Raw genomic sequence first — 21,784 nt, 5'->3', positions numbered from 1 at the left:
TTTTTAATCTTAGCTATTCTGACTGGTGTGAGGTAAAATCTCAGGGTTGTTTTGATTTGCATTTCCCTAATGATTAATGATGCTGAACATTTCTTAAGGCGCTTCTCAGCAATTTGGAATTCTTTAGGTGAAAACTCTTTGTTTAGCTCTGTGCCCCCCTTTTAATAGGGTTATTTGGCTTTCTGAAGTCTAACTTCTTGAGTTTTTTGTATATATTGGAAATTAGCCCTCAGTCGGATGTAGGGTTGGTGAAGATCTTTTCCCAATTTGTTAGTTGTCATTTTGTCCTTTTGACAGTGTCTTGTCAATTCTTGCTCTTAGAGTATAAACTATTGGTGTTCTGTTAAGGAAATTTTCTCCTGTGCCCATGTGCTCAATGCTCTTCCCCAGTTTCTTTTCTATTAGTTTCAGTGTGTCTGGTTTTATGTGGACATCCTTGATCCATTTGGAGTTGAGCTTAGCACAAGGAGATCCATGAGTATGGATTAGCAGGATTAATATAGTAAAAATGGCCATCTTGCCAAAAGCAACATACAGATTCAGTGCAATCCCCATCAAAATCCCAACAAAGTTCTTCATAGAGTTAGAAAGAGCAATTCTCAAATTCATCTGAAATAAACAAAAAAACCAGGATAGCTAAAACTATTCTCAACAGTAAAAGAAGTTCTGGGGGAATTAGTATCCGGGACCTCAAGCAGTTCTACAGAGCAATAGTGTTAAAAACTGCCTGGTATTGGTACAGTGACAGGTAGATCAATGGAATAGAATTGAAGACCCAGAAATCAACCCACACACCTATGGTCACTTGATCTTCCACAAAGTTTCTAAAACCATCCAGTAAAAAAAAGATAGCCTTCTCAACAAATAGTGCTGATTCCACTGGAGGTCAGCATGCAGAAGCATTATATTGGTTTTAATTACCCATTATATTTTTTTCTTTCTACATATTTCACTATTCTTCAAACAAGCCTATATAATTTTTCAAATCACAGTGAAGACATAACCGTATACTTTTTGGTGACCCATACTCATTCTTATTAACAATATGTATTCAGTGATTAAAGCTAATTTTAAAAACCTATTTTTTTTTGTTTTTGTTAATTAAAGGCAGGGAATATCTTTCTAAACAGTCATGACTACATGTAGAGACTGGAGAAAGTCTCAGTAGTTAAAAGATCATACACAACACTCACAGAGGACTCATCTTCAGTCCTCATCATGTACAATTAGTGGCTCACACACACCTGTAACTCCAGACCCAGAAGCATTCAGAGCACTTGGCCTGTGGTTATCTGTACATGTGCACAGAGAACTGCATGTGTATACACCCCTTCACTGCTGGTGGGATTGTAAGATGGTACAGCCAGTATAGAAATCACTCTGGCGGTTCCTAAGAAAACTGGACATGACACTTCTGGAGGACCCTGCTATACCCCTCCTGGGCATATACCCAGAGGATTCCCCAGCATGCAGTAAGGACACATGCTCCACTATGTTCATAGCAGCCTTATTTATAATAGCCAGAAGCTGGAAAGATCCCAGATATCCCTCAATGGAGAAATGGATACAGAAAATGTGGTATATATACACAATGGAGTACTATTCAGCAATTAAAAACAATGAATTTTTTAGGCAAATGGATGGAACTGGAAAATATCATCCTAAGTGAGATAACACAATCACAAAAGAATACACATGGAATGCAATCATTGATAAGTGTATATTAATTAGCCCTGGAGCTCTGACTACTGAAGATACAATTAGCATATCAAATGATTCCCATGAAGAAGGAAGAAGAAGGCCCTAATCCTGGAAAGGCTTGATCCATCATTGTAGGGCAGTACCAGGACAGAGAAAAGGGAGGGGGAAAGATAGGAGAATGGATGGAGAGAAGAGGACTTATGGGACATATGGGGAGGGGGTAACTGGGAAAGAGGAAAGCTTTTGGATTGTAAACAAAGAATATAGAAAATAAAAATATATATTTAAAAAAAGGAAAAAAGAAAAAAAGAAAAGCATGAACATATAGAAAATTCATCCCAAAGATTCATCTTCATTTAAATATTAATAATCTTTTCAACTCATAGCTGCTCTCAAATTACTTATTATTGTATGTTTTAAGGTAGGTTATTTTCCTTCCTTTCATTGAACATTCATTATGAATTTGATTATTGCTTGTGTATCACAATGATTTTCTCATTCCAACACAATTTCCTCATAAATATAGTTGTCCACGGAGCCCTGCCCTACTTTGTTGAGCTTCCTCAGAGAGTTAGAGGAAATCAATCAAAATCAGTCTTGGCAAACTCTTTTCATACATCCTTATCAACTACAAGCATGTCTTAGACTGTTGAGACTTATATGTAACTTGAGATAATTTTTTTGTAACTTTAGAATTTCTACATTAAGAATAATTCAGCATTTATTCAAGCAAAAGAACCCCAGTGTTTCCTATAGGTAATTATACTGTGCTTGCATTAACTAGAGAATGCCTGATGAATACTAGCTGGATAAAAGAACATGCAAGATACAATTTACAGACCAATTAATGCTCAAGAAGAAGGAAGATCAAAGTATGGGTACTTTGGTTCTTCTTAGAAGGGGGAACAAAACAGCATAACAGGAGATACATAAACAAAGGGTGGAGCAGTTACTGAAGAAAAGGCCATTCAGAGACTGCCCCACCTGGGGATCTACCCCATATACTGTCACCAAACCCAGACACTACTGTGGATGCCAACAAGTGCTTGCTGACAGGAGCCTGATGTAGCTGTCTCCTGTGAAGCTCTGCCAGTACCTGACAAATACAGAGGTGGGTGCTCCCAGGCAACCATTGGACTGAACATAAGGTCTCCAATGGAAGTGCTAGAGAAAGGACCCAAGGTGCTGTCATCCCATAGGAGTAACAACATTATGAACCAACCAATACCCTGAGAGCTCTCAGGAACTAAACTACCAACCGAAGAGTATATATGGCTCCAGCTGCATATGTGCCAAAGGATGGCCTAGTTGGACATCAAAGTGGGGACAGGCTCTTGGTTCTGAGAAAGCTCAATGCCCCAGTATAGAGGAATACCAGGACAGGGAAGTGGGAATGAGTGAGTTAATGAGCAGGCGGGAAGGAAATATGGGATAGGGTGTTTTCGGAGGGTAAACCAGAAAGGGTTAACATTTGAAATATAAAGAAAGAAAATAACTAATAAAAAAGAATTATAATGTATATGCAGATCTGTGTATATGTAACACACATATCTGTATAGATGAATACATATAAATCATATATACTTAAAACATTATTTTCTAGCTCAAGGTGTTTTCACTTTTACGAACCATATTATCCAGGAACTCCTGATAATATTAACTTCTCCTCAAAAAAGGATGGGATTAGGTGATGTGCAGCACCACTCCCCACTGAATATTACTTAGCTCACATGCTTGGTGCATTGCTCACTCAGTTTCTAAGACAGGGTAGGTAGTGTTTTCTCACTGAGCTGTATCCCTGCACTATCGAAAATTCTTACTATGAAGTTGTGTTGTTTTGTCAAAGTGTTTCTAACATTCATTTATAAGACTCTATTTGTATTAGCAAACATTTTTAAATTACCATATTAATTTGTAATAATAATGTTGCTTCCCCCCAAAAAAGAAAAGAAAATTATACCTTCTGTTAAAGCAATAAAAAAGATTCCTTCTTGAAAGAAAATACATGTGATTATTATTATTTTCAGAATAAGCTATTTTCTGTAGCAATATTCAATGTTAAATTTATGTTAAATGCTTACATTTACAATATTAATGTTAATTTAATCAATGTTAAATGCTTACATTTACAATATTTTATGGTGTATTGATATGTTTTAATACACATTTATACTTACTTTTAAAAATAAACTAAATGCTCAGACTCAAAAATTCTCATACAAGTAATATTATAGAGGCTGAGCACTTTATACGTACATTAATATTAAAATTAATTAAAAGAGCTCATCAAGTTTTTGAAGATTTATTTATTTTATTTATATGAGTACATTGTAGCTGTCTTCAGACACACAAGAAGAGAGCATCAAATCCTATTATAGATGGCTGTGAGAAACCATGTGGTTGCTGGGAATTGAACTCAGAACCTTTGGAAGAGTAGTCAGTGCTCTCAACTGCTGAGCCATCTATCTCTCCAGCCCCGAACTCATGAAATATTTTCTTTTTTTATTAGATATTTTCTTAATTTACATTTCAAATGGTATCCTCTTTCCTGTACAATTCACAGTACAAACAAGCCCATGAATTTTAAGACAGGAAAGTGGGGTTTATGAAAAAAATGGAGGAAGAAAATGGAAGGAGGAATTTATATGATTACATATAACTTGTTCTACCCCATATATATATATATATATATATATATATATATATATATATATATGTATGTATTTAGATGCTTATACTGATAAATGTTTAATTTATAAATTTACATGCAATTAAACTCTTTTTATGCTTTGAACTTGCAAAGTAATGAATGAATAACACATAAAGTCTTATTACTTTGGTCATGAAGGAAACCAAACCAAATAACTGTAAAAACAAAGACTGCATAATACAATATTCATAACTAATAGAAGAGTCAAGGTTTTATTATCTGGTCCAACCATGATTAATGCTGATAAAGAAGATATAATCTTTCTTAAAAAAATTCTAAGTGTTTAGAATACCTATTATTACTTCTCCTATAATATCACTCATAATGAAAATTATTGAGATTTGTGACATGAAAGACATTATCTAAATCCTCATAAGAATTAATATGTATGCTATTTAATTGGCCTAATCAGCAACAAATTAATTGATAGTATAATTGAAAATAGGTAATAGGAATGATGAAGATACTAGTAAGAGGCCTTGGGAGGTTTGCAATTTCAGAGATCTAGCTGAAGAAATAAACGTTCCAGAATGAAAAGGAAATGATTAAAAATTTGACCTAATTATGTCCTCAACACTGTATACTTTAAGGCAAAAATTAGCTTTACATTGATCCTAGATGTTTCTGAGGAAAAGTTTTATCATATTATACATGTTATTGAACATTATTTATTTGGGTAGGTGTCTTTGTGGGAATCTATGCACACACAACTGTGAGGTGACACAACTCACTATACAGAAATTGGAAGCAAGGAGAAATTTTTGGGTATTTTTATCTCTCACTATCTACTCCTTTGCAACAAGGAATTTTTCTGAATATTTGTTTTAAAAAATTAGTAGATATTGTTTCTCTATACACTCACTCACAAGTAGTATCTGGAATCTAAATATGCACCAGCTGATCATCTGGGTGCTAGGATCAAATTTCTACCCATAGTATTTTTATTATTGCATTCACTATTTTATTATTTTATTAGGTGTTTATTATTACTATTATCATTACAATTATTATTAAGCCATCTCTCAAACTCAAAACATTCTATAGCAATTATGTAATTTTATGGACAGTTATCTTATAATATATCTATATGTATCCATAAATACATGCATATGTAACTCAGAATACTTGAAAGCACAGAATAAATATTTACTCTCTAATACAATTTCTAAGCTACTTATTGCCATGAATAAATATTTACACATAAGGTCAGTTATTGAAATAACCCAGATTAGGTCTGCTCAGAGGCAAAAGCAATGAGAGCTTGATGGAGCAATGAATGAATGCATTTGGAACCCATATCTGTAAGAAGCCATCCATTCATAGCCAGCCAATACACCTGACCTGAATTTGTGGAATATTATAACTGAAGACGATCAATCATCTCTCTACTTAGCGTAGTGTCAATACAGAAGTTCTACCTAGGCAGGAATATTCTATAATAATGACTAAAAATTAGTTTGAACAAAATGTATTTAGGCAACTCTATTTGAAATTGAAACAATAAATCTCCATGATCTCTATAATACATAAAAATAACTTTTATTTAAAACTGATGATAAAGTCAAAAATGGCAAAATCTGTTTACTGTTGGAAACCAAACTAAAGGTTAAAAAAGGAATTCTTTTAGCTGGCATGACAGACTGTTTTTAATTAAAAGCATTTTCAATATCCAATTGCCATACTGTATATGGAATAGTTACTGCCATGAGGTTGGTAGAAAGTATATAAATGTTATCTGGGATATAGTCAATAACTGAGGAATAAATGTAAGAACAAGCTTACAGTTCTTGGGGGTACTCCAGAAAATGGTGTGTCAAGAGAGGAAGAGTTTGTGCAGTGGATTAAAGGGAAGAATGAGACTTCTTGTGACCTGTAAAAGTACTTTAGAAGAAAGAACTGGAACACTCTCCTACAGTACATCTTCTCCTATACTAACTGCTAGTACTGCTTTAAGCACAGGGTCAGATGCTTTATCAAGCTGAGAAAAATAGTGGATGTGAATATTCTTCAAAAAACATACTCTCATATTTTATTACTGTACCTCACGCATGGCCAGCCTCTGATTGCACTGACCATAGGGGGTCCTTGGATGCAATTGTTCAGTGCCATCAATTGACATGACAGGGACTGGAGTCTGTTTATCCAGTAGTCAAAGGACTTGGCTGATTCCTTATTTCTTCAAGCTATATAAGTGATACTTGATTTTCTCTGGATACAAAAAAAGCAGTAAATTATGTCAAATAAAATGAGCAGTTTAGATGCATAAGAACAGAACCAGAAATTGGTGACCCAGAAACAGAGACTTTGAGAGAAAATGCACAAAGAATCTATAATTCAGCCTAGCAGTGGAAGTAAATGTATTCATGCTAGAGATATAACACTAGAATACACAGCTTTATTCGAGCCTATGAAATGTAGACTCTAAGAACTACAATTGCTGAAAACACATTTACAAGATTGGGCCTTTATTAATTCCTCAGTTTACCTATCAGGGTTTACACACACTCTAAGATATGACCTTGATAAAACAAATATTTATATTATATTTAATGTCTCTCAGGAATTGTAACTTTCTGATAATCAAGAACAAAGCAAAAAAAGGCATAAACTATGATTAGTTTCATTTATGGAATTCTTGTACTTACCGGAAGGAAGAAGGGTTCTCCAGTTATTATAAAGAGAGAAGTATCAAATAAGTATAGAGTAATGTGTATCAAATAAGCATGTAGGAATTGGAAAAAAAGAGGATCAGAGTTCAAGATCACTCTTAGCTACATAGCCAGACACAGCTCAGCCTTGAGTATATTTGACTCTGTCTCAGAAGGAAGTTTCATATTTAGTTGGGTACTTGTGTTGGGAATGAGAAAAATACTCATATACAGACATTCCAGAGGTCATTAGGTTCTGAAAACATCTCTAAGATGATGGTTAGCAAGAAAAATCTGTCCTTTGTCACTCAAAGTCCAGGCAATGTATCCAGATAACTGCTTCATGAATGATGAACATGAGCTTTAGATAGGAGGGCAACTCAGTTGGATCCAGACCTGTGGCACTTCACGCAGAATTCCATATAAGCTACACTCATGACATGCTACAATGAGAAATGATGCATTGCTTTGTTGAAATTCTAGTACCCCCCATATAAAATAAGACATAATTAATACTTTTGCAAAGAAGCCAATGAATTTTGTATATTTAGAAACAGACTTATTATAACAATCTGAAATGAGATTATTAGATCAAAAGGATCTAAATCAGGCAGCAACTTATGAAAATGATTTGTAATTTTTAACAAAGGTAATTTTGGTCTATAAAATTAAAATATTTTTTCCTGCATTATAAAGCTAAGTGCAGCTAATCTGTTCCATAACCCAAATGGCAACATATTACTTTTAGAAAACCTGCTAGTTCTTTGAATTCTGAGAACAAAAACATTTTTCGACTCTTTAAAAGGATTCTGAATAAGGAATATATGTGGAAAGAAAAATATATAAAATTTAGCTACTATATTTTAATGTAGATTTAAAAATAGTTAAAGGTAAATATGTATTATTTATAGGATTGTAGAAAGAAGAAACATTAATTATCTTAGCAATGATCTTCATTATAGACTCTGTTGCATGCACCGTTTTCCAATAGACATGAAAAACCACCCACATACCTCAAATAGGGCACCAATGACAGACCAAAGTATGGTTACATCAAAGTTCAAGTTGGTGAGACGGCAAGAACTTTTGGAGTACTTAAAAAGGATAGGTGAGTGGTTACATCTAGGAACATGGGTGACCAGAAAACCATGGTGTAGAAAAGTCTCATTTCAGGCTAGGTGGCAACACACACACACACACACACACACACACACACACACACACGTTCTGGAAGGTTACCTTAAAGGGAGACTCAATGAATGTTACAAAGAGACCTGAAATGAGACTTTTCTGTGCAGTGTGTGTGCTTCTTAAGGCCTCTCTGCCTCCTTGTCTGATGTGTTCACTGAACTTTACATATATAAATACTCTGTTTAGGGCTGAGCATTCAACTGCCCTTTATTCTCAGTTCTTTGAACAGGTATGAATTTCTGTATTCCTTACTGTTCGTTGCAGAGAGAAGATTCTCTGATTAAGATGGAGAGTAATTTTCTATAGACATAAAATAACTTTTTTAAAGGTTTTTATTGTGATTCATTTTGAGAATATATTGAACCTCAGGAAACTTTGTCTTAACTGTAGATGTTTACCTATGATCTTGAATAATATTTTGGCTCTACTTCCTCACACTTTTCTACACATCTTTAAATTAAATTGAAAATAGAAAAAATGTCTGGCTTAAAGACTACAAATTTCTATTGATATTTGGTTTCTGATATTTCTATTGACCAATTTTATTTTTCTTCTTTATAGCTTTTATTTCACATTTCTTGAATTGCTAGTATTAATTGGATATAGATATGTTTATGTTGAATATTGTATGTTACTTTGTTTAATTTATGAGATTTTATATATTTTTTATTATTTTATACTAGATTCTGGCACTGGATTCCAGACTGATGGATCACAAATCACTGCTAGTAGTTACCTGATGTGAATGCAGAGAACTAATTCCGGTTCTAATGAGTCATAATCAGTATTAATCACTGATCAGTTTTACTAGATGTGTCTCTCTGATTTTATCTTCTTCAGAAATCTTTGAGTATTATCTTAGAATATTTTTGAATTATATTAAACTGTTTGATCTTTGTGAATGTTGCTTTCAAGACTTGCTGCATAGAAAATATTTAGCATTGCACTATAGAACAGTTTTTTTTCTATTAAACGGGTAAATTTTCCTTCGCTCTTTGGAAAAACTGAAGGCCTCTTGTTTTGCTATTTACTACTAGAACAGTTTCTAGCTCTATATGAAATCATGAGACTATTTCATCACTGAAATTAAAAGTTGGATTTTTTTTTTGACTGAGGGCATTTGCTTTGCATTGATTGCTAACTGAAGATTGGTGTTCATTTGAGCAGAGCCTCTGAGCTGCTCTTGTACTCCCTCATTGCAGGCTTCTAGTGTTTAGGACTCTTCTGCATTCAATCACTGGATACTCTTTGAATTACACACTGACTTCTTTCTCTAAGTACCAGGGTGTTGTTTCCTGTCCTTTGCCTATATTATGAAGTGAAAATGCACTTGTAAACTGTACCTCAATCATCTTTTCTATTTTCTCTTGTTCTGGGACCAGGTTTCAGTATATTAGCCTTCATATTCTCTGAAAATCATAGTTTTAAGTATTTGTATAGCTTTATGCGTGAGTCTCATATAGAAGTATAAAGATAGCCAATGTGATGTCACGTAATTTTTCAATATTAATGTTTCTTACATTTTAAAATAATTTTCTTATATTTTAGAAGTTTTGATTACCATTATATATCTAATGGATGCAATGATATATGTCACCTTGAAATATTGCTTAATTTTATTTATTTATTATTTATTTATTATTTATTTATTTATGTATACTTGCCACAGCATAGGTATAAAGATTGAAAATTTTTTTAGTGTCATTTCTTGCTTTGAAAATCACTGAGACATGATTTCTCTTGTGTCAAGTGTGACTTGTGTTTGACATTTCTGTCTCTGCCTCCCTACCCAGAATCACAGTAGGAATTCTAGTAGTACAGTTGGGTCTTATTCCTAAAATGTGGGTCTGAGAACTAAACTGTCATTGTGGTATTTTAGGGGAAGATGATTTTACCTTTGTCATCTTGCATTTTACCTACATCATCTTGCAGGGTAAGTGCATTACTTATAGTATCTACTGCATAGGTAATGATATATTCTATGATGAAAAATCTGGGAGATAGCAGAAAAATATAACTTTATTGAATGTATTCTTTTAAAGTTATACATCAGTTTTCTTTCTTAGAGAAAATCCCTTAATCTGGAAAACAGTTTTATTATCTCCTTAATTGTTCCATATTATAACTATATTTATCTATCTTATTTTTACTGTAAATTAGCTTTCTTCTACTCCATTAATAGGAAGTAATTATTTTCTTCAGGAGTGAAATCAGATGAGATCATTCAATAATCCTAATTTCATTATGTTTCTCTTTCTCTTTGGATTGAAAGTCCTTGTCTAAAAGATTAGATGTGTCTTTGGATTATTTAGTATTACTCACCCCATAAAATAAATTACCCAACTCTAATTCTCCTTACCGCCATTTCTCATCATTCACTATTCAAATATATAGTTCCTCACACAAAAGTGTTATCACTGATTTTAATATTTTACTTTTTTATAAACTACTTGAGATAATTTTTTTTTTACAAAGCCATTGGAACAATGGTATCATTTTGTCCTGACATTGACTATAATCTGTGAATAACTATCTTCATATTTTAACAGCTACAAATTCAACTATATAGTATAAAACATTAAAAAAGAGCATCTTTATAATGTTGTCAATTCTGGTACACATGTTGGAGACATACAAATGTTTGTTTGCTTGTTTATTCAGTTTTTGTTTGTCTTACATATTTATCTGGTTTCACCACTACTCTCTAACAAACATATTAATGAGAAATTTGTAAAATATACTGATCGATTGGTAAATTTTGCCATATTTTTGTAGAGGGGAGGAAAATATTTGATTTGATTTAGCTCGGGTTCATTAGCCAATTATCGCACCGTGGTACAGTTCAAATGTTGAAGCAGTTCTTTAACATAAGAATGAATTGTAAGCCTTTTACAAAGAAGACAATAGTATGACAATCTAAGAGAATCTGCGTTGTTGATTGCTGAAATTATTCATTATGGGCTCTAATTTCCAGATACCCATTGTGGAGAATGTATCACAGGCAAAACATTGTGGAAGACAGTTTAGTGACCAGAAGTAAAAGTTTTATATCTCCCTTGACTTGTGCCTCGATATGGATTCTTGTTCCAGCAGAAGAATCCATATCGAGGCACAAGAATCCATATCAAGAGACAAAATCCATATCAAGAGATTGATAGACATGTACACACCTATCTTTATTGTTTCTCTCCCTGGGCCTTCATGTGTCCAAAGATGGTGACAAATTTTCGTGTAAACTGTTGTTATTGCACATGGAACTGAAAGAGACGGAAAGGAGTTCCTGTCAAATTGAATAAAATTGAGTTCACTCAAATAGCAGGCAGCTTTTGAGCAAAAAAAAAAAAAAAAAAAAAAAAATGGGTAGTAGGTTTCTGTGAAGTGTGGATGTTTTGTAGAGAATTGCTACTGTCTTTAACCGGCTTATAGGATCAAAACTGAGGTGATACGTCCTTAAATAGAAACTTGTTGCCAAACATCTTTAAAAATGTTAACTTTTAAATTGTCTGTTATCTATTTTTTTTGTTTTGTTTACTTACATTGTTTTGGTTGGAAAAAAAAGTCATCATCATCATCAGCAGCAGCAGCAGCAGCAGCAGCAGCAAAAAGTTTCCATTCCTGGATATTTGACTTACCCAGATGCTTGGGGTTCAGAGTATTCATTTTACAAAGAACAAAAGATGAGTCATCAGTCCTAATTATAAAGAAAATGAAACTGCTCTCAGTATTGAAATGAGTTTGAAGAAAGAGCTCAAAATTTACAAGTTAGTTATCTTAAGTCTTCAAGACTATTATTAAATATACTGACATCAAAAACTAAAACAGTAAAAACATCAGTTTTATTCACTATGAATCCTCTATAACAGCTAAGCCATCATTTTTAAGTTGAACTGTGCATATGACAATATTTAAGTATATAAAAGTAGTTTAAATATATTTTATATGTTGTTTATTTTTCTTTTGTTGAAAATAAATTCCTTTTTATAAAATGCAGCCCAACTGCGATTACTCTTCCTCTATTCCTTTGAGTTCCATATCAACTTCCTTCTACGTTGATCAAATCCTCTCTCTAAATAAGAGACTTCCAAGGGAAAATAATGTATAATATAAGATGATCAAACAAAAGCAAATATATCACAATAGGACAAAATATAAGGACAGGAACCCAAGAAAAGACACAATAAAGAGATATAGACACAGTGACCCATTAGTTGATATACTTAGTAATCCCATCAAAACACTAAACTTAAGCCATAATATATACACTAAGGATCTATAGGGTAAAAATAAGAGAAAATAAAATGAAATAAAATAAAAGTGAAACAATTAAAAAGATACAACTTAAATAAATAATTGAAAACACTTTAACATTGCATTAGAAGTCAATGAACATCCAAAGATGTCTTGTAAATTTATTTTCTGTTGGACATCTTCATGAGCATGTGCCCTAGCATTAAGAATAAATTATTTCCCACCTGCTAAAATGCTCTTGGAAATTAAAAAAAAATGATTTGCAAGTAAGTATAAACAGAAGCATCTATGCTTATGATGGGTGTATGCGTGTCCTTCTATAGGACCACATCTGCTACAGACTGGTAAGGTCCCATGCACGCTGTCACAATCTTTGTGTTCATATGTGTGTTGATCATGATAATTGCATTGTCCTTGTTATCTTGATGTCTTTTTTCCTCTCTGAGCTTTATACTCTTTCCATCTCCTTTTCCACAATGGTTCCCTGAGACCTGAAAAGAGAGATTTGAAGGAGAAATCCCACTTAGGGGAGAATATTCCAGAGTCTTTCACTCTTTGCATAATGTCTAGCTCTAGGTCTCTATGTTCCTTCCCATCTTTTGCAGGAAGAAGCATTCTTGGATGTATATAGCCAAGAATAAAATAAATGAATGACATTAGGAGTCATTTTATTGTTACATTCCTTTAGTAGAACAATTAATATTTGGTTTTCTGCTACCTTTCTGAATCACCTAGTCTCTGGTTCTTGTACATACAAGCAAAATTTGGTATGAGTTCTATCTCATTGAGTGAGCATTAAATCAAATCAGGTATTGGTTGGTTACTTTCAAAAGATTTGTACGCTGTTGTGCTACCATGTGTTGTGGATGGGCCTGGTGCTGTTCTTGTGAACCGATACCCTAATAAATAAAGGAGCCAATCACTGGGCAAGTAGGAAGGACTTCCAGTTGGACAGAAGAGAGAAAGCAGAAGAGTGCTATGTCTCTTTGAAACAGGGACAACAGAGGGGTAAGATGTAGCTGCTAGATTTTTCTAGTATCATGGCAGATTTGCAAGGATTTACCACTGGAGGAATCAGATTTTAATATATCTTACAAGATTTGGTTTTGGTTGTTTTGCCAAGAAATTGAGTTACTATTGTTTCTGAACTAAGTTTGTGTTGCATTTTCCTACACTGGAAGCTTATCTGGTTCAAGAGAAAAAGTTACAGTGGCCAACATGGGTTTGCTGATGTGCTCCGCAATCACCATGGGGAATTTGAAACATGGAGTTGGCATGGTAGCAACTTAGCAGTGTGAATCTATCAAGCTGGGTGGAGAGATTGTGAAGTTCACAGTTAGACTCTCCATGAGATATAAACAAGTTGGCCATTGCTTGCCAGTGCATGGCAGGGCAGTGGCACAAGTGTGGGAATGTGCCAATTCTATTTTTTAATATTTCCTGCAAAAACCATGTCTTAAAGGGCAAGAATGGCTTTTAGGTAGCTTGGTAGTGCATTTCTTCTTTGCTAGCATGCAGAGTAGCATGTAGAATACTTAGTATTCTGATACTAAGAAAAAAATTCCATACATGTAAAGGCTCTAGTTAGATACCATGTCAACTTCATAGTTTTAAATGATTAATGTTGTTTTCAGCAATGGGGTCTTATTTTAAGGTTATGCATGAAGAACTATGACCTCAGCAACATCCTGAGTTGTTTGGAAAATCCCAATGATCCATTTGTCCAACAAGTCAATTATATATAAACCATTTCTGGGTATTTGAAGCTTTATTCAGTGATAATGGATATCTTGTTGGGCTCTTAGATACCTTTCACACACACACACACACACACACACACACACACACACACACACACATACAAACATATATGTATCTATCGATTCACATGCATACACATATTTTGGAAACTACTATTTTATTAGATTCCATACTACTGAAATGACTCTCAGTTTTAGATGTCTCTCCTCACATTCCTTTCCTATCCATCCTCATATAATCCAACTGTTCTTGGAGGTTAACTCCACCAAACCCCAATTCATCTATAACTATGTACTCTATTTAGTCAGACCAAAAACTTAAGTGACAACAGATGCTGGCTAGGATGTGGAGAAAGGGGAACACTCTTCCATTGTTGGTGGTATTGAAACATTCTGGAAATTAGTCTGGCAGTTTCTCAGAAAATTGGACATAGTATTACCCGAGAACCCAGTTATACCACTCCTGAGCATATACCCAGAAGATGCTCCAATGTGTAATAAGGACATATGTTCTGCTATGTTCATAGCAGCCTTATTTATAATAGCCAGAATCTGCAAAGAACCCAGATGTGCTTTAATAGAGGAGTGGATAAAGAAAATGTGGTGCATTTATATAATAAAGTATTACTCAGCTATTAAAAACAATGAATTCATGAAATTCTTAGGCAAATGGATGAAACTAGAAAATATCATCCTGAGGGAGGTAACCCAATCGACAAAGAACACACCTGGTAGGTACTCACTCTTAAGTAAATATTAGCCCATAAGCTCAGAATACCCAAGACAGATTTCACAGCTCACTTTCTTTTCTATTAGATTAAGTGTATCTGGTTTTATGTTGAGGTATTCAATCCATTTGGACTTCAGTTTTGTGTAGGTTGATAAATATCTATTTGCAGTCTTCTACATACAGTTAAGTCAACACCATTTGTTGAAAATACTCTCTATTCTTCATTGTATAGGTTTTTTGTCAAAAATAATGTATCTGTAAGTGTATAATTTTATTTCTGTATCTTTCATTCAATTTAATTGATGAACCTGTTTATACACCAGTTCCATTCAACTTTTATCACTATTTCTCTGTCAGCTTTAAGTCAGGCATAGTGATACCTCCAGATGTTCTTTTATAGTTAGGATTGTTTAGATATTCTAGATTTTTGTTTTGTTTTGTTTTGTTTTGTTTTTATATATGAAGTTGAGAATTATTCTTTCAAGGTCTATAAAAATTGCATTGCAATTTTGATGGTGACTGCATTGAATCTGAGGATTGCTTTTGGTAAGATGTATATTTTTACTATGTTAATGCATACTATCATATCATCTGCAAATAGTGGTACCTTGACTTCTTCCTTTGCAATGCATATCCTTTTTACCTTTTTGGTCTATTGCTCAAACTAGAAGTTCAAGTACTATACTTAGGAGATAGGGGGAGAATGGACAAATCTTGTCTTGTCCCCAATTTTAGTGGAAATGCTTTATGTTTCTCTCCATTTAATTTAATGTTGGCTATGGCTTGTTGTATATTGTCTTTATTGTGTTTAGTTATGCCCCTTAACCTTGCTCCCCTTTAGACATGAGGGGCTAATAGATTTTTCTCATATGCCTTTTCTGTCATCTAGTGAAATGATCATGTGTGTGTGTCTTCATTTTGTTTATATGGTGGATTATTTATTCGAATCTTCTTATATTTAACCACCCCTTGCATCCATGTGATGAAACCAACTTATTCATGGTGGATTATATATATTTTTTTGAAAAGTTTCTAAATTTACAAAAGTTTCACATGTTTATATTTTGAAATTTTATATCTTCAGGATTCTATAAATGTATTCATTTGAAAATAACTCTAATTTTTCAGAGTATTTTTCCTTTCTCTCCCCCCACCCTTAGCAGTCTCCCTGAGATTCTAAGCATCTCACGAGTGTTCTTTGGAACACATTTTGTTCAGTGATTTTCCAGCTCTCATCAAAATGAGGTCAACATGACTTGTTACAAACCATGGTATTATTTGATAAAATGTTCTTATACTCGAGCACATCAGGATAGTTTTCCCTCTACCAGATGTTAAGCTGAAGGTCTTAGCACAATGACAGGATGCTGTGAAGTTAAGGTCTGTGTCCTTTTTCATTGGCTTTCACTGTCATTGCACCTTGTGTTTTTGGACTTACTAAAATGGATTTGACATAGTTTAAACTGCAATCAATGATTATACTTTCTTATTAAGTTTTATGGATATCATGCTTAACACACACACACATATGCACTGATACTATATATATATATATATATGCTATATACTGTACTATATATATATATATAATATGTTACTAACTTTATTGAAATGCTTATTATTGCATGTAAATAATCACTTTAGAAGTGGCATAATCTGGAGGTGATAGAAGGTGTTTTTTTCCTTCATTCATTTTATTTGGGCACTCTTAAAAAGAAAGGCATTTAGCAAGTAACCATGAAGGAGGCCTACCTCCTCCTTAACACTAAAATGACCTAAGAGTGAACATGAAGAATTGACAACTTGGTTATGATATCACACCTCATTCCAGAACCACCTGTCCAAGCTGCTACAAAATTGGTCAATTAAAGAAATTTACATATAAGAGATGATGAGATTTTTAACCTTTGCTAAGATACTATATGGTACCTTACTTCTGGTTTCTTCATATGTGTGCTCTAAATCTAGTGTCAGCATAATCTTCTGTAATACACTGTAAGCACAACTATGATTCTTACTTGAAAGTGCTATAATGTGTTGCTGTTTTGGAAACATAGCCATCTTTTAAGAAGTACCAGAGTATATTTTGATTAGCTCTAATTTTTTGTACAGAGCCCTCTTGATGCTTTATACTGTGTCATAAATACACATTAACAGTTCCCTTGCAGAGTACACTATCACAACAAATTATATATCCTCAATTAACTATATCTAACATCAGTATTCCAAGTAAAAACATTTCCAGTTTTTATTCCTAGATGCATTTGGTTCAAATGAAATAATATTACCTAATTGATATCATAATTAATCAGACTTTATGAACTGTAATATTTTGAAGGTTATTATATTTGATTGATTTTGAAGGGATTAAAATTTATAAAATTGTATGGGTTTTGGTGGGATTAAAGATTATATAATTTAAGGGACTGGTGTTTTTGATTAAACAGCTTCAAATATTAATACTCCAAACCCTGATTAGGTTTGAAAGCCAGGGATTTTGAACAAATTATTAGCATGGTCAGAGCTGGTCAGTCTATAAAACTTACCAATATATTTTAAAGAATTCATATTTATTTTCCTGTCAGTGTAAACATTGTCCTTAATCAGTCCTGATTTTATTCTTTATGCTGATACTTAATCTTCTCCAATTAATCTTAAAATGCAAATATATGTATGGATTCCAGCTTATATTCCTTTAATTTTGTTTACTTGTAATCAAGCAATACCCAAACCACATCATCATTTATGCATTTTTCATTTGACTGATTTTCTCTTTAATATTTCCATTTTAGACTAAATTCATACTGATACCCAATCTTAAGTAAACTAACAATTTTAACTTTGAAATAATTTAAAAATATCATTCATGCCGAGTGCCACCAACATGTATCCCAAAGATTTTCATTACCTATTTTTGACTGTACATAATGACTAGTTGTTAAGGTAAAAAAGAATGACTTAAGTTTTTGCCCATGAATTTACTAATGTTATAAGTCAAAGTATAAGTCAAATCACCTTGATTTCATATCTTAAAGCAGATATCTTCAATATAGTAAATAAACTGACATGTTGTTGAGCCTGTAGTAAAATTTAAAAAAATATTCATGTGATGTTTCATAAAGTGTGTCCTACAGTGTGTGTGTATGTGTGTGTGTATATATATTATATATATATATCAACTTGACATATATATATATATATATATATCAACTTGACATCTAGTTGCAACCTATCAATATTATTCCTATTGACATTAAAAGCCATCAAACATTTCCTGTCTACTCTCTTTCAATTTTGATTTTTTTTTTTCGAGACAGTCTCATGCAGTGCAGGGTAGTTTCCTAGCTATCTGATGTTATATATTAATTTTCAGTCTTCTTCTCTTAACTTTATCAGTACTAGGATTAAAGATATATTGTACCATGGCACACGGTATCGTACATCACTGGCCTTTGTAAATATGTCATCTAATTAAATTCTTCTTATTGCCAATTCAGTACTGTAAAAAAATACAGTTCATATTCTTCATTTTACAGGCTGCAATAGCTGGCATTTGAGTGCTGAAATTCCCATTAATTCTCCACATACTCTACTTACTTTTCCCACTTACTTGTATTTCTGTTTTTCTCTCACTATATTTTCAAATAAGTGAGGTACATGAAATATTCCTGAGTTAATACTTGCTAGAATTAATTTTTTGCTTAATTTTGGTCAAGCCTTGATCTTTTCTTAAATTAAAAAAAATTAAACAATTATAATTTTATAAATTTTCCTTTTATGATATTTGATACACATGTAAAGTCACATGATACAAAATATATCTTGATTGCAGAATACTTGAAATTCTACTGAAATTTGGATTAAAATAATATGATGTCTCTTTTCCGTCATGCTATTTAGATTCTTCTAGGGATAGTATGCTTGGATTTCGGAAGAATTCTCAGTTAAAATGTTGAAAATGGATTTGAGTGTATGTCTCAAGAAAGTCATATTTCAAGACTATGCCTTTTGACAGCTGTGAAATAACAGTGTAAATGTACTCTAACTCTGAAATATGACTTCTTGCTTATAGAAAGTGGGTCTTTCATGATTCTGGTGTATCTATAATAGCTTTGGGATCTCTCATTATTCCTAATTAATTATGTCTCAGTATTCACTGTGTTAGATTAATGGCCCCACCTTTCAGGCAATAAAATATGATTATATATATATATATATATATATATATATATATATATATATATATATATAAAATAAGGTGAAATATAAAAGCATGCTCTCTCCTGTCATTATGCACCGAGAGACATTCTTTGTCTTTCTCTGAATTCTTCTTTGAGGATGTACATATCTATTTGCTGAGCTGCCTCTTTCTATCATCTGGTTAAAATAAATTAGACAAATGATGGTAGATGATTGATAGTTAAACACTCATCCATTTATACTATTTGATTTTATATTAGTAAATTGCTTTGCTCACTAAAATTGTTACTTACTGCTATAGTCTATAACATGATTGGGAGAGTCAAAATTTAAATATGCTAGTATAAAAGATAAAATAATGAGCATAGATATTACTTACAGGGAGAGTATTTTATTAATTCTTTTGTAGAAAATTGGAAGTTGTATATAAATTATTCAATAATAAGATTAATCAATTTTACATAAAGAAATTCAAATTTTCATTGATTTACAGGTTCTAATTCACTTAATAGGCATTTTATAATGTAGAACATTAATTTTGTACAACAAATTGTGTAGTTATATTACAGTTGTTTAGAACTATAATACAAATGAGATATTTATGAAAAGAATTTGTAAGTTTTCATCTGTATATTATGAAAGAATTAATTTTTATTTGGTGAGACATGTGTGATTACTATTTCAATTTAGTTGTTTTTCTAATGAAAGGCAAATGTAAATCTTCATTCTTGATCTAAAAATCTCAGAGACAGGATAAGTGTACTGCAGGCACTTGGGAAGGTATAAACAGCAACAGACTCTGTAAAGCAGTTTGTGAAGTAATGATTTAGCCAAGATTTAAAGCTTGTGTATGATGTGACCTGGAAAGGAAAATGCAGTGTATGCTAACATAGTAATCACAGAGCATCGAAACACACAAAACTCTTAAGATGAGACTCTCAGAACTCTAAATATATTTTGTAATCAGAGGTCCTCCAAGTTGCCAAAACCATTAAACAAATACTGCCTTTTTCTTGAATGTGTTCAAAATAAATATAAATGCAAAGCTGATTTATCTGATTGATTGATTAATTGATTGCTTTTTTTTCAAGACAATATTTTGCCATATAGCTCTAGCATATAACTTTTAGTCCTTCATTTTTAGCTTTTCCAGGTAGGGAATTCCAGTTGTGGCTATCATGACAATCTTATAAGTTACATTTTTTAAATTTTCCAAAATTTTTATATGCACTAAACTATCAAAGTAAGACAAAAATTTTAAATACTACCTAAAATATGTATTAATTTTTTGCTCCTAACTAGCTAAATTTCCCACATCATACATAGTTTGTATACAAGGCAAAATCATAAAGAAATTATAATTAGAAATGAATTGAATATGGAATCCTTTATTTCTAGATCAGGAAAAACATAATAAAAATGAAACATTTTCTTGTTCACATATGATGCCAGAAAGATTCTTCCAAATGAAAAGAACACAGTTCTGATAAGTAATTCTAACAAAGCAGGAGATTAGAAGTATTAACATAACCCAATCAGTAACATTCCTATATACAAATGGCAAACTTACATAAAAAGAATAATGAAAACAATTCCATTCATAATGTATATACACAAAAACACTCTCTCTCTCTCTCTCTCTCTCTCTCTCTCTCTCTCACACACACACACACACACACACACACACACAAACACACAAAATCACCAGGAAATAAACCTTATCAAAAAATCAAATGATGTCTACAATTAAATTTTCAAGATGCTGAATAATAATGTTGAAAGAAACTGAAAAGATCAAAAGATATCCCATGGTCAAAGATCTTAACAGTTAGTATTACACCAATAAAACTATTTATGGATTGAATGTAATCACAGTCAAAATTGAACACCTTTTTTTCACAGGCAGATAAACAATCTAAAATATTTATATGGAAGCAGAAAATGCTAATGATTTATAAAAGAGTCATGTACAGAAAGAACACCTCAGAAATTATTAGTATCTTTGTTCACAAGTCATACCCCAGAGCCATAATAGGAGAAACATCTTGACACACACATATTGGAATATAATTGAGGAAATACATAATATCATTATAATTATAGTTATCTAATATTGATGAAAATCCCGAAATTACACAGTGGGGGTCAGGGGGAAGATTATATTTTGAAAAAATAGCAATGGAAAACTGTCCCTAATTGTGCAGTAAGATAAAATCAGATCCTTATCTCTCATGGTTCACAAAACTCAAGTCCAAATGGAGTGATGCCTTCAACACAATTCCATAGATCTTGAAATTAATAAAGGGAAAAACAAAATACATGCTTCAGTTTACAGACACTGGTGGGGTTTTAGTGAATTAGACCCTACTAGCAACCTCATTAGGGAGCACAGTCTCATAAAAAATAGGAAGTTTCTTGTACTTTTGCAAACAAAAGCGAATGAATCACTATCCCACAGAACGAAAGAAAATCCCTGTGAGTTCTTTATCTGAGTCAAGGATGTGTCTAGAATACACAATAAAAATATAAAAACTAATCTTTAAGAAAATAAAGATCTACATTTAAAAAATGGGCTGCAGAACAAAATATTATCAAA

Source organism: Apodemus sylvaticus, chromosome 20 (genome assembly GCF_947179515.1).
Source record: "Apodemus sylvaticus chromosome 20, mApoSyl1.1, whole genome shotgun sequence".
In the NCBI taxonomy this organism is placed as follows: domain Eukaryota; kingdom Metazoa; phylum Chordata; class Mammalia; order Rodentia; family Muridae; genus Apodemus; species Apodemus sylvaticus.
This window is presented reverse-complemented; position numbering follows the sequence as displayed.